General features: G+C 43.5%; 1 long non-coding RNA gene across 1 annotated transcript; it reads left to right on the top strand.

Moving 5' to 3' along the window:
• Positions 1–107: 107 nt before the first annotated feature.
• LOC122460183 lies at positions 108–14,021 on the top strand. The gene is made up of 2 exons (XR_006281304.1): positions 108–632; positions 10,278–14,021. It is a non-coding gene; the product is annotated as an uncharacterized LOC122460183 (long non-coding RNA).
• The last annotated feature ends 853 nt before the right edge of the window (positions 14,022–14,874 follow it).

The raw sequence follows: 14,874 nt of genomic DNA on the forward strand, positions 1-14,874 counted from the left end.
ATTTACTCTCTTATTGGCTAAAATGCTTGTCAACCAAAGGGGAGTCCCCGCCTTCTACGTAGTTTGCTTGACGTGGGCGGCTGCTGATTTTACCCAAAATGCCTCAAGGCTCTGGCTTCACATTGGGGAACCGGCAGTTAGACTTCAAAAGCGGTGGGACGGTGGGTGAGACTGTCGGATGCGGCTTTGAGGCTCCTCCCTCCCGTTGGCGGCGGGCCGCCCCTGCCCGGGGTTTGGGGCGGGCCAGCCTGTGACGCTCAGGAGCCGGCCGGGAGAGGCGGAGTCTTCTCAGTCAGGAGGAGGAGGAACGCTGAGGTGGGCGGGGCCCTGTGGAGCCAGGAAGGGAGCTGGGGCACGGCGCTCAGGACCGTGACTGGATGGGAGCCCGTTAGGCTCCGTTTGAACTTCCCCGGCCCTGTTGCTCCGTCACCCGCCCCGAGAGATAGGCCCGGTGGCCGCGGGCAGAGATGGGCGCAGGACACTGCCCCAGCCACCGCTGCCGCTACTAGTAGGGGGTTGCATAGCCCACCGGCTCTCGCTGTCCTTTACTGGCTGGGGCCCGTGGAAGACAACGGCTAGAAAAAGTCTTGGGTTCAAACCCTGCTGAAGATCGATGTGGGACAATGTAGTAGGTGAGCATGTAATTAAAAATAGTGTCATAATGCTTATGTTTTGTACAAGGGGTTAGGCATGAAGGTTGCACAGCTAGCGTTAGTTATGCCATTTGCCAACTTTTGAGCACTTTATTTTTTGTAACCAGTATAGATTTAAAATTACTAAACGTTCTTTGTTTGTTTGTTTGTTTTTTGGATGCACCCACCTTTGGCGATTCATGCCCATATGGGCCCTCCTCTTTCTAAGAAAGAGTACTTTTGCATAGAACAAGAGAATTTTTGTACTTTGTCAACATAATGTATTGCTTATGACAGAAAGCAACATAAATAGCACAGTAGTAGAGTAGGACCACTCCACTATTGAATGAAATTGAACATAAAGAACACATATTGACTCACCTTTGTCTACGGGAGTAGGATGAGCCTATTTGCTAGCACACAATTTCTGGTTCCTTGGTTTGATCTCGGAGATTTTCAGCTGCAGATCAGTGTACAGTAATCAAGTCAAAAAAACCAAACCCCACAAACCACACAGATTAGAGATGTAAGAGTTTAACCAGTTAATGATTAAACTCCACCCAGGGTCCTGGCTGCCAGCCCTGCACCACCCTCCCGGCTGCCACCCAGCATCCTGGTGTGGCCTGGGATCTGTCCCAGCTTCTGACCTGCTGCTACCCGGTGTCCATCCTGGCTGCCTGCCCCAGCGGAGCTCTGCTGCTGCTGCACCTGGGCCTCTACTGCCGCCTGGCATACCAGTGCACCCAGCATCCTGGCTGCTGGCGTCACTCCCAGTTCCCTCCCAACTGCGAGCCCCATTGCCACCCGGGCCCCACACTCTGCTGCCTGCCCTACTGGATCCATTATATGTTATATATTTTGTCAATTCAGATATATTACTTATTGGTGAAGACTATGGGATCCTAATTTGCGGGGATTTTAGAGAAAACCAAGAAGCACAAATGACCAGAGTCTTCATCTTGTAATGGCAGGAAATTGATCTTGTGATCTCTGGTTACTCTTCTTTTAGATGGTGAAAATACTCCAAAGGTCATAGAATCATAGAATATCAGGGTTGGAAGGGACCCCAGAAGGTCATCTAGTCCAACCCCCTGCTCAAAGCAGGACCAAGTCCCAGTTAAATCATCCCAGCCAGGGCTTTGTCAAGCCTGACCTTAAAAACCTCTAAGGAAGGAGATTCTACCACCTCCCTAGGTAACGCATTCCAGTGTTTCACCACCCTCTTAGTGAAAAAGTTTTTCCTAATATCCAATCTAAACCTCCCCCATTGCAACTTGAGACCATTACTCCTCGTTCTGTCATCTGCTACCATTGAGAACAGTCTAGAGCCATCCTCTTTGAAACCCCCTTTCAGGTAGTTGAAAGCAGCTATCAAATCCCCCCTCATTCTTCTCTTCTGCAGACTAAACAATCCCAGCTCCCTCAGCCTCTCCTCATAAGTCATGTGCTCTAGACCCCTAATCATTTTCGTTGCCCTTCGTTGTACTCTTTCCAATTTATCCACATCCTTCCTGTAGTGTGGGGCCCAAAACTGGACACAGTACTCCAGATGAGGCCTCACCAGTGTCGAATAGAGGGGAACGATCACGTCCCTCGATCTGCTCGCTATGCCCCTACTTATACATCCCAAAATGCCATTGGCCTTCTTGGCAACAAGGGCACACTGCTGACTCATATCCAGCTTCTCGTCCACTGTCACCCCTAGGTCCTTTTCCGCAGAACTGCTGCCGAGCCATTCGGTCCCTAGTCTGTAGCGGTGCATTGGATTCTTCCATCCTAAGTGCAGGACCCTGCACTTATCCTTATTGAACCTCATTAGATTTCTTTTGGCCCAATCCTCCAATTTGTCTAGGTCCTTCTGTATCCTATCCCTCCCCTCCAGCGTATCTACCACTCCTCCCAGTTTAGTATCATCCGCAAATTTGCTGAGAGTGCAATCCACACCATCCTCCAGATCATTTATGAAGATATTGAACAAAACGGGCCCCAGGACCGACCCCTGGGGCACTCCACTTGACACCGGCTGCCAACTAGACATGGAGCCATTGATCACTACCCGTTGAGCCCGACAATCTAGCCAGCTTTCTACCCACCTTATAGTGCATTCATCCAGCCCATACTTCCTTAACTTGCTGACAAGAATGCTGTGGGAGACCGTGTCAAAAGCTTTGCTAAAGTCAAGAAACAATACATCCACTGCTTTCCCTTCATCCACAGAACCAGTAATCTCATCATAAAAGGCGATTAGATTAGTCAGGCATGACCTTCCCTTGGTGAATCCATGCTGACTGTTCCTGATCACTTTCCTCTCCTCTAAGTGCTTCAGGATTGATTCTTTGAGGACCTGCTCCATGATTTTTCCAGGGACTGAGGTGAGGCTGACCGGCCTGTAGTTCCCAGGATCCTACCAATATATCTTTGTTTTCCTGCTCCAAATACAGTAAGCAGTCAATACTATGGATGTAAGAATCACTGCAATTAGACATCTAAGTCTGCGCTCCTGGCCCCTGCCCGCTCCCAGCTTGGCCTCAGCCTCCACCCCCATACCCCGTCCATGTCTCCCCTCCCGGAAACATGACTCTGCTTCCAGGGGTGGAGGGTGGGCAGGGATAAAGAGGGAGCTGGCTTTCAGCACCCCCACTGTTAAAAAATGTTCCTGCGCCACTGGTTCACAATGAATCTACCGCACATACATATTATCTTTGTCAAGTGCTTTTATTAACAACAAAAACAGCCAGTCTTATGTGTAAAACTAAAACCCACTTTTTGGTTTAACTTTTTACATAATATCCGTAAGATGTTCAAAAACACAAAAAACGGATTAGAATTTCAACTCTATTTCTCATTTTTTTTGTTAAGAAAAATCATGTTTACATGCTCTGGTTTCAGTCTTGTGCACAGCCGATTAACAGTAAGGCCAGCAATGAAAAACACACATTCTGCAGGCACAGATGTTCCTGGAATGCACAGGTAACTGTTCACCAGTTTTCCAAGCCTTGGAAAACACTGTGCATTAGCCTTCCACCATTCCAATGGACTGCATTCCAATGAAGGACAAGGCTCCCTGAAGTAATTTTCCAGTTCATTTTCTATTGCATTCTCCTTTTTGGTGTAACCTTCACCTAAAAGCATCACTACAGCACTCTTCTGAGTTTCATGCATTTTTTTCGGCCCTGGCTCTGTTGGCTTATCCGGTTCATCAGTTCCCTGTTCAGCCCTAGCACTCGTAGGTTCTTTTATTTCTAACATTGATGCAAGTTGCAGAAGCTTTGATTTAGCAGCTATCTGGACAACAGGTAAAAGAAACCGCATGTGTTCATGTAGTGGATCTAACAAGGAGGCAATAAGTGCAGGTTTGGCAGTTAAGGCAGGATCATTGGCTTTCATGCGATGCTCCAGAGAGTGACGAACAGCAGCCTTGAAATCAGCAACTTTTCCATTTTCAACAGGAGCTTCGCTTCTGAGGTGAGTTTGGAGAAGACTGTTGCAAATTGGATAAATATTTGAAATTGACACTGACTGTTCAGCAGACATGGCAGGTGTAGTGCATTTTAAAGTAGAAAGTACTGGTAAGATATTCTCTATGAATTTCCAGTGCTCATCTTGCAGCTGAAGCGTTCAGGCATCAGATAGCTCTGCAACAAAACAATCTGAAAGCACAGCTGTTATAGTCCACCTTTGCTCACTGAGTCTTGAAAACATGTCATATACCGAATTTCAGCAAGTTTTACACAATTGGATCAGACGGTGTTGCTTAACCTGAAGCTGTGTTTGTTTTCTTTCGAGTGCTTTTGCAGCCACAGTGCTGTGGTGGAAATGTGCAACTAGTCTACTTGCAGCTGCAATAGCCGATCCACACTACCTGAAGAAAACCCATCATTAATGGCTAGCTGCAAAGTATAGGCAAAACAATTGACAGATTCCCATGTAACATACCTCGGTGAGTTGGCGAGCACAATGTTGCTTGCATTATTGTGTATGCACGCCAAGACACGGCCTGCCACATCTTTCCACTGTAATTTAATTTTTCAGCAAGGTTTTCTACTGTATCTGCCATACTTCGGTTTGTAGAACTGCAGATCAAAGCTCCCAATTTTCAATATAATGGCAAGTGACAGTCATGTAGCTTTCTGTAGTTAATGCTGTCTAGCAGTCAATGGTGAAAGCTATTTTAACAGTGTTTTCCAATTTTTCCTGGACAGACTTCAGTCTTCATAGCCGTTCTCTAGTCTTGAGGATATAGTCTGTCTCCCAGACACACGGTATTCAGGTACTAGAAAACTCATCAATGCACGAAAACCTGTACCTTCAATAGTACTTACGGGCAGCGTATCTGTAGTGATCATGGTTAAAGCTCTGTATTTGTCACAGAGTTCACGGGCAGTAGCAGAGCTTCAGGTGTGGCGGCAGCCGGGATGCCAGGTCGCAGCAGAGCCTCAGGCATAGGGTTGGCAGCTGGGATGAACCCCGGCTGCAAGAAGCCCTGCGTAAAACGTGGGGGTGCTGCAACACCTCTGCACCCATTGTTCCCTGGGTAAACGTTTAACCGTGTAACAGATAGTAATCGTGTAACCAATTCAAATTCTGTTTTTTACACGTTATTTCCATCCCTAATAGATATGTTGAGGCAAAGTGAACATGTATTTCAACAATTGTTTGGGACAATTCAGGGAACTCTTTTTTTTTTTTTTTTTCTAACTGAGAACCAGAACTGATCAAGAAGCATACCTTTAAACTTGTCTCTGAAAATGGAATCACCAATAAGGTCAAGCAAATTCTCTTATGCAATGGGTACACTACAGAACTTACAGTGGCACAGCTGCACTGGTGCTGTAGTGCAGACATACTCCGATGGGGGAGAGCTCTTGTATTGACTTAATTACTCCAGCCCCCATGAGCAGTGGTCAGTAGGAGAGTTTCTCCCGCTAGCTGACATAGCGCTGTTCATGCTGGCGCTTAGGTCAGTATAATTTACATTACACAATGGGGTGGCTTATTCACACCCCTGAGCGACATAAATTATACTGCAGTAAGTGGTAGTATGTACATAACCTAAACCTCATGGTAATCTTAGCCTTTGCTACAAAGTCCTCTGAAAAGAGATTTAGAACCCAGACAAATTCTTGCAATTCACTTGCCTCTTTTGGGAAAATATTTGGTGAATTACATGCAAAGCTAAGACAAATGATCCAGAAGGGCACAGTGCAAGGGGTGGAGAGGGTCTTGAAGTCACAGTAGCAAGGCTTGAAGACACCAGGGGCAATAGAGGCTCAAAAAAGCTGGGGTCCATGTGCTACTGTTCTCAGTGTCCTGAGCAGGAGTCTACGAGGGGAACTGCCTCTGGGAGCAATCCTGCAGGTACAGCAGGGAGGAGTTGTTGTTCCCAGTAGCCTGCATTGTCCAGGAGCTGGATAACGTGACTGGGTGTTGGTTTGCAGTACTGCATTGCCTTCTGCCCTAATAGTAACGTGTAGGGCATTTTGGCCTTTTGTATTGCCACCAGGAGTTGCCTCTGCATCTTCCTGTCTTTTCTCATACTGTTTTTGGCCTTGACAGTGCTTTCTCTGGCAACTGTCATGCTGTCCTTTTCCACTGCAATGATTTCCCGGGAAAGCTCTTTGTCAGATTACGTCTCTGTCCTCAGATACTGCCTCCACCTCTGCATTTTTTTTAATTTGTTTTGAGTGGACACTGTGTAATGATGGCTGTGAACATTTCATCATGACTTTTCTGTTTTCTCTCCAGCTACTCAGTCACTGACAAAGTCCCTGACCTCAATGGTCTGGCCAGTACAAGTGCCACAGTGATGGGGTATTAAGAAAAAGACAGTTATTATTCATATTTTGGGGGTGGCTTTGACAGCATATTTTTAAATGCATTTCTGGTTTTATGTCCCTGAGATTCTTCTCAGCCTGCGGGGGAACCTCAGAGATGGTAAGTGGTGTGTGAATTGGGATTTTTGTCCATTCAGTATGTGCTGTTTGGCTTTGTAGATTTGGGGGGAGGGGATATATGTTCCTGGTCTGCCTTTGCAGTTTTCCTGTGCCTTGGAGGTGCTTATACAGCAGGGGTGGGCAAACTTTTTGGCCCGAGGGCCACATCAGGATTGTGAAACTGTATGGAGGGCTGGTTAGGGAAGTCTGTGCCTCTCTGAACAGCCTGGGCCCTGCCCCTATCCACCCCTTCCCACTTCCTGCCCCGACTGCCCCCTCAGAACCCCAAACCCATCCAACCCCCTGCTCCTTGTCCGCTGACTGCCCCTTCCCAGTACCTCCTGTGCCTAACTGCACCAGGACCCCACCCCCTATCCAACCCCCCTGCTCCCCATCCCCTGACTTTCCAGCCCCAAAACTCCACCCCATCCAACTGCTCCCTATCCCCTAACTGCCCCCCCAAGACTTCCTGCCCCTTACCCAACTGCTCCCTGCTCTCCCCACCCCCCTTATCATGCTGCTCAGAGCAGCAGGACTAGCTTATTGCAAAGCCTGGGAGGTGGGCGGGTGCAAGCTGTGCTGCCCGCGCAGTGGCATGGCTGTGGGAGAGGGGGGACAGCAGGGGAGGGTCGGGAGGCTAGCCTTCCCGGCCAGGAGCTCAAGGGCCAGGCAGGACAGTCCCGTGGGCTGGATGTGGCCTGTGGGGTGTAGTTTGCAAACTTCTATTATATATTATCAGAAGAGTGAGTGGGCTGAATCTAGGGGTGAGTTCTATAGTAATCCCTTCAACATTTAGGCTGTCATTACCCTGAGGCAGGTGAGTAGGAGGCAAAGTGTGACCTTTTTAAAAAAGGCAAAGGACAGACCAGTGAGAGATGCTGTGAGGTTATTAACCAAGATGATTCCTCCAGAAGTGCTCAAGGAATGGAAGGAGGCGCTTCTGACTGCAAGCTTTCCCCGGAGAGGGGGGCCATGCAGCTCTTCCTCATAATCTCTGAACAATCTTTCAGCCTTACCTTTTGCTTTATCTCCCCAACAGACATGTTGAATGTGCAGAGAAAAATAGATAGGGTTCTGCAATGAGTGAATGCTTCAGGCAATGTTACCAGTCTGTTAGAATGAGCGTTACAGAGCATTTGTAGGGGGATCAGTACTCTTTGTCGCTTTTACAGGCATGCAATGTCAATATCTACCTTATGTAAAGTGAGAACACTAACCAAACTCTTTTTCTGTAACCACTGCCTCAGTAAACATTACACTTTTTTCACAAAAGAATGTTTTCCTTATTTGAATCCCCTCGGGGAGGGAGGGCATAAAAACTGCAACTGGGGTATGCTGCCAGCCACTATTTTGAGGTGGCAAATGGGGGAGGGAAGATATTTACCAAGCATAGGGAAGGGGAAATAAAAATAGATACATGGGCATGTGCCTTCTCGAGTGTGGTCCTGAAAATGGTCACTAACTGGGCTTCATCATGAGATAGAGGCCAATTACTTGTCCAAAGTATCCACCATTTTGAAAAGGTGTATGGAAGACTAAGGGACAAATAGATAGCATAGACTGATAAAGGGAGCAAGGCAGGGACCTGGGACTCAGAAAACCTTCTAGCTCTCAGCTGCCTAGAGTGGCTGCAGCCATAGGGCACCTCAAACAAAAGCTAATACAACCCTATAACAATACATTTTTATAATTTAACATTTATATTTTAAACACTTACATGCCAAGATTCCCTTCATAGAATCTTGGTCAGGGTCTTAACACAGCTCCAAGAAGCTGCTCAAGGCATATTGAAGGGCATCTGGAATATTTTCATAGCTATTGTGATAAAATGGAATCCAGGAGCAAATAGACAAAATCTGGCTGTGCTCCAACTTATAAACAGGGGAGGGAACATCTGATCAACTTGAACCCAGAACAGGGGAGGGCATGTAGGTAAACAGAAAGGCCAATAATGGTCACCTGAAAAGTAGGGTAGGATAAGAATTGGAAGACTGCCAAAGCAGTTTTCAGCAGCATTGTCTACACATGAACAATAGACTGAATTAACTTGATCTGTAGCAAAGCTAATACACTTCAAAAGAGGACTCCAGAATTTGTGATAAATGCAGGGTCAGTGCACTATAATGAATTGCAGCCTGTGTACACAGGTGTTTTCAAATCAGATTAACTCAATTTAGTCCTGTTTAAACTTCCCATGTAAATCAAGCCTGTCTCTTATTATGTGGCTGAAGAGTGCCTAGTATATGGGGCCTTGATTTTAGTTGGGTCCTCTAGCAAAAGCTCTGACAGTGGGGATCAAAATGGTCTTTGTCACAATAAAGAGACTTAGCAACACTGTAATCACTGTTGTCAACCTCAAAAGTTTAAAAATCATGAACCAGACTCCAAAAATCATGAATATAAAAGACCAGAATCATTTTTTATATTCATGATTTTTGGAGTCTGGTTCATGATTTTTAAACTTTTGAGGTCGGCAACAGTGAGGACCCTTTCTAAGTATTCACTTAAGGGCTCAATGCTTTCAAACACTGCTAATGTATTAGAGCCTTTCTCCTTGAGGTCACCCATCTGAATCGAGCCCAGCTCAGTAGAGAATGAAGTTTGTTTCCAGCTAATGGTAGACTCTATATGGGATATGCTTAGTGGATCTCCGTTCCAGCTCCAACATCACATACTCACCACAGACTGTGTTCCTAGAGCATCTGTTAGTAGTGCATGGGCATGGCCTCCCTTCCCTTTGGTAGGCAAATCCTGCTCCTGTCCCATTTCCATTTTGTGGTCTGTCACATTATTCCCCACTTTGCTTTTCTCTGCTTTGCCCTCAACTGCAGGCTTCCCTCCCTGCAGAGTATGGCCTTTTCTGTGCCCTCTCCTATTTTTTTCCCTCCTTTTCCTTACTCTCTACTACCTTGTTTAATATTTTCCCCCTTACTGATGAACTCTTATACAGAGTATGGAAGCTAACCTCTAAACTACTGGAATAACTCCTGCATGTTGTTGGCAGCCAATGAATAAGAGCAGCTTGAGGAACCATATATTCATTTTTCAGAACAAATGACTGAAAATGCTCTTGGATACCACAGTGATAAGATAGTTTGAAAATAGAGGCATTCTGCAGCTATTTAGCCAAATCTCAATTTTAACTTCACAGGTAGTTTCATTTTCGTGATATTTTGATACATTCTTCAGAGGGATCTGCTTGCTCCCTTTCAGCATCTTTTTAAATGTTATTGTTCTGCTAGTTATCAAAGCGACAACACTGGAAAAAGATTTCCTAAAATAAAGGAGCATGATGGTAGAACTCTAAACTGTACATATGCAGGTAAACCACCAGATGGCATGTATCTGTCACTTATTCAGTCACTTGTTATGAAAACTGGTGAATCTTAATGAGTGAACAAATAGGCTTATAGCTAATGACTAAACACTAAATGACTATTGTGTTTATATAGGAAGATATGCAAGGAATAGCAGTGACAAGATACTATAATTGGGTTGTATTTTCTTTAAAGCTGTATTAACTGATTTACATAAATATGAAAAAAGAAAAGGTGTACTTGTGGCACCTTAGAGACTAACAAATTTATTAGAGCATAAGCTTTCGTGAGCTACAGCTCACTTCATCGGATGCTGTAGCTCACAAAAGCTTACGCTCAAATAAATTTGTTAGTCTCTAAGGTGCCACAAGTACTCTTTCTTTTTGCGAATACAGACTAACACGGCTGCTACTCTGAAACCTGTCATAAAATATGAACCGACCAAACCATCACCATAACTTGAACCAAACATCAGTTGAAGTACAAATAAGGTATAGTTACTGTTTTCTAATTATTTTTCAGTTTTCCATGCTTCTGCACTTCCTGGTTCCATTTGGAAGTGAAATGCTGAAATACCACACAGGTCAATTGTTTTTGCATGATATTCAGTACAATTTTTCAAACAGGAGAGATATTACTAAAATCACTGTAGTACTTAAGTACAATAATTAAGAAACACACAAAACTAGTCCTTAATTTAACTTGGGAAAATTTTGTTTTATTTTCCTTCATCCACAATTCCCTGCCTATACCCTTTCCTTCTCTCCTGCATCTTGATTTTTCATTTCCTTTGATTGCAGCTATTTTTCTGTTCAAAGAGCAGTTGGACTTAAGTTTATTCTGATCTCTAGTAGTACATGTTCAGGACCCAGCACTGCAGATGCCTTGTTTCCTGCTCCTGAAAATTTCATCCTTAGCAATGAGATTTCCTCTGCAAGAGAATTGTGCTGGAAAAATAGGAAGAGATGTTCTCTGATGACAGTGTTTGAGATAAAGAGAAGCTAAGATACCAGAAGTAACTGAAAAGACTACATTTTATTTGCCAATTAAAAAAAAATATATTAGAGACACTCCATGGTCATTGACTGAGGCTTCTGCAACATAAGTTTCTGCTGTGAAATTACAGAACAGGATTTAGTTTGATATAACAATACAATATGAATGTAGAACACTGCTCATACAAGCATCTAAAATTTCTGTACATAAAAATGTACAAACCCAGAAAACAAATAAAACTGATTTTGAAAAATATGGGAAAAAAAATTGTTCCTGTTTTTGAGAGGTACTGTGCACCTGAAGTTGCTAACATTGGACCAAAACACTGACCACTGCTGTGAAGAGCTTTCCTCCTGCTTCACAAAAGAGATGAGATGAATGCACACAGGAAGGAAACTATATAGCAGCTCAGATGACATTACCAACCCTGCCATTTGTGTGTGTTTGCTACACAATGAAGCTGAAGAAATGCTGAGAAATATTTGACACATCACTTGTGAAACAGGTGCAACTCTCTGGGACGAGGAATGGCAATAAAGAAAACTGTTCCTACTCCTAATGGTAATTGTCAATGAAAATCCTACTAAAAATTGTGACAATGTTCATGATTCTCAGAAAGCCAGCTTTTGACTGAGAATCTCCAACGCTTATGCAAAACCATTCAGAAAGTACTGGTAGCCATGTTTCAACTAGGTATGACTTTTGCTGACATCTTGGATGCCCTACAATTCAACTTCAGACTAGGGTATGGCATGGACACAGTCCCAGTAATACTAAGGAATGAAGAGAGGCCAATCTCAAATCTCATAATACCGGACCTCTCCACAACTTTTGACTGTCCACTGTAAGGTATTGCTGACCACTTACAAGACATTGCTGAACCAGACGTCACAGCAATAGCGCTCCAACCTTTTCCAACAGGCTTAGAGAGTAATGATGGGAAACTGTTCATCTTCCAGAAAAGTCTTCACTTGTGGGCTCCCAGAAGGAACTATCCTGTTCCCCCTCCTCTTCAGAATCTAGGAGATCACCTGTAGAGGTGCTGAGACACATTGGTTTCATTGCCAAAAATACACAAGACACCAAGCTTTATTTCTGATTGTTTACAGATTCAACTGATATCCCCACTAACATGACACACTGGCTCCATGACAGACAGCTTGCTCAAACTTGTCTACATGGGGAATTATTCCAGACTAGCTCCATGGGTGGACACACTTATTCCAAAATAAGAATTTCTTATTCCAAATTAGGTTAATTTACTGGATTTATTTAATTTGGAATAAGGCACTCTTATTCTGGGATAAAAACCTCCACACATGGAATTAATCAGGAATAGTTAATCTTCTTTACATTCACACCCTCCTTCATTCTGGATTAATTTTCATATTTAGAGAAGCCCGAAGACTGAAATGTTGGTAGTTGAAAGAGGAAAATGTTTTCAAGACATTATAGGAGATGGAATGAGTTGAATTTTACCTCTAGAAATAAGAAACAATGTGGACATATGCCACTGAGGCTGAAAAAAACCCCTTTATTCTTGGTGGAAGATGGTAAACTTCACATACAATGCTCAGTTGAACCAAGCAACTGCATATATGATGTCTGATGCCCAAACTGAATGGATATCTCCTATTGTATCACTTGGGTTAAACGTCAACACCAGTGTGATGCAACCAACAGAACACAAACTCTGGGCAATTAAACAGAATCAGACATGGAAAATTGTTGAACTTGAGACTTGTATGGGAGAACAGGGAATTGGATACATTTGTCATAACGATGACATTCAACCTATGATATACATTTAAATAAAGACAGAGGAAAATGTCATCACCAGCTAGATCCTTTTGTCCAGGTACAGACATCTTCATCTTTTATATTGACAGAGCAGAAGGACCTCAGATGAGTCAGAGGGATTTTGGTGTGAGAGCGTAACATAATAACAAATAACATAACAAAATATAAATTATTTTCTTTGAGTGTCTGGGTGGGTGTGTTAATAAAGTTTGATGCCTGCTTCTGAATGAGGAGCTCTCCCCTGCCCACTGATCGCTTGGCCAGTGCTCACAGGATGTATGTTAAATATTAAGTGTTAGTATTAAGTAAATGTTTTCTTTTTAAATCTGTGAATATGATGACTGTTTCATATGTGTATATAGAGGCCATGTATACTACATTGCATTAAGTACAGGGTTAGACTAACATTAAGACTAAAAGCCTTTGTATGTGGGATCTTTATATGCATGTTACATTAAAACTACTGTATTCTCTATCAGTGGTTCTCAAAGGTGTTTTTTTTTTTTTTTTTTTGCGGACAACTTGAAAATTGCCGAGGGCGTCAACAGAACACTTATTGATCTTTCCAAATGTTGTTTGTACTGTTAGCTAACTATTGCAAACCGCTTTGGATAAAAGTGCTATATAAAAAAAACCCTTAATTTTTGTTCTACAAATAAAAGCACATAACTTAATCAGTAGTCTTACCTTTCTAATGCGATGGATGTGCTCTCTTCCCTGCTGTGGCAGCCCCCAAGTTGGGGCTGGGAAGGAGGGGGGGTCTCCCCTGCCACAGCAGTCACTAGGTTGAGAAGCCACTGTACTGCCGCAGTAGCCCCTGAGCTGGGGCTGGAAAGGAGGGCCGTCTCTCCCTGGCAGCCACAATCCTGGAGATGGGGAAAGTCACCTCTTTCTCTGGCCACTGCAGCCCTGCATGTCCCAAATTCCCACCACCCCCTCTTCTCACCCCACTGTCCCCTCCCATCTATCCCCTATTCCCCACAAGACTACCACCTCATCTTATATGTGAGTCTTCTCCAGGGTCCAGGCACCTAATTAGTGGAGTCACACCTGCACGGCTCCACTAATTAGGTGGGTGGCCCTTCGTTCTCTTTCGTGCGCCCAGGCATGCACCTTATTATCCGTAGACCACCTGAATGGAGCTCACGGACCACAGTTTGAGAACCTCTGCTCTATAGGTGTTAGATATTTTATGCAGTCTATGTCTTATTTTGCTGCACTGCTTTATTGTGTAATTGTTAAATATAATTATATTCTATTTTATTAAATCCTATGCATCTTTTCTTGTTTTGTTAAACTTTTTTTAAAAAAGTTTCTGTTAAATAAATAATTTAGATTTAAAAGAATTTCTGCTTGTGGCAATCCTTGAGCGGAAGGCTGTATCTGTGTCCTTTCAGGGGTTAGCAAAACTAGTTGCTCTGGGGAGCCCTCTGCAGGTTGGACACAAGCCCCCTGGTAACACGCTGGCAATTCCTTTCAGGCGGGCCACAAGGGCCCTTTTGTTAAATTAGAAGCCCTACTGTAGGCTAATTTAATTGGCACCTAAAATTTAGAGTAACACATCCTCCACATCCTTTTGTTTGTGCAAAATTGTACTTCCTATTTTTTGGGGATGCTTCCTGCCAGAAGTCTTTTTAATAAAACAAGGGAATTATATAATACAATGTTCATCTGTGTGGATTTTGCTGAAATAAATTTAAGATTTTTTTTTTTTTGGGTACAAACACTTTACTAAAGAAAGGACCAAAATCAGGTCTTGCAGCATCTGTGCATCATGAGTAAGTTTACAGTGCAGTTTACATTATTAGGATAGAAATGTGATTACAAAATTTACATTTCTAATATCCTCTTCCATTTAAACAAAGATCTTAATTTTTCTGTTATTAAAGAAAAATATTCCATTTAAAACATATAGAAAAATACATTAAGGCACAGGAGCTAGTTATTCTATTCTACTCTGCACAGGTAAGGCCTCAGCTGGAGTACTGTGTTCTGTTTTAGGTGAGACACTTTAGAAAAGATGTGGATAAACTGGAGAGACTCCAGAGAAGAACAACAAAAATGATAGTCAGTTTAGAAAACATGACTTATGAGAAAAGGTTAAAAATACTGGACATGTTTAGTTTTGAGAAACCTGTGTGTGTGTGTGTGTGTGTGTGTGTGTGTGTGTGTGTGTGTGTGTGTGTGTGTGTGTGT

Source organism: Dermochelys coriacea, chromosome 5 (genome assembly GCF_009764565.3).
Source record: "Dermochelys coriacea isolate rDerCor1 chromosome 5, rDerCor1.pri.v4, whole genome shotgun sequence".
NCBI lineage: Eukaryota > Metazoa > Chordata > Testudines > Dermochelyidae > Dermochelys > Dermochelys coriacea.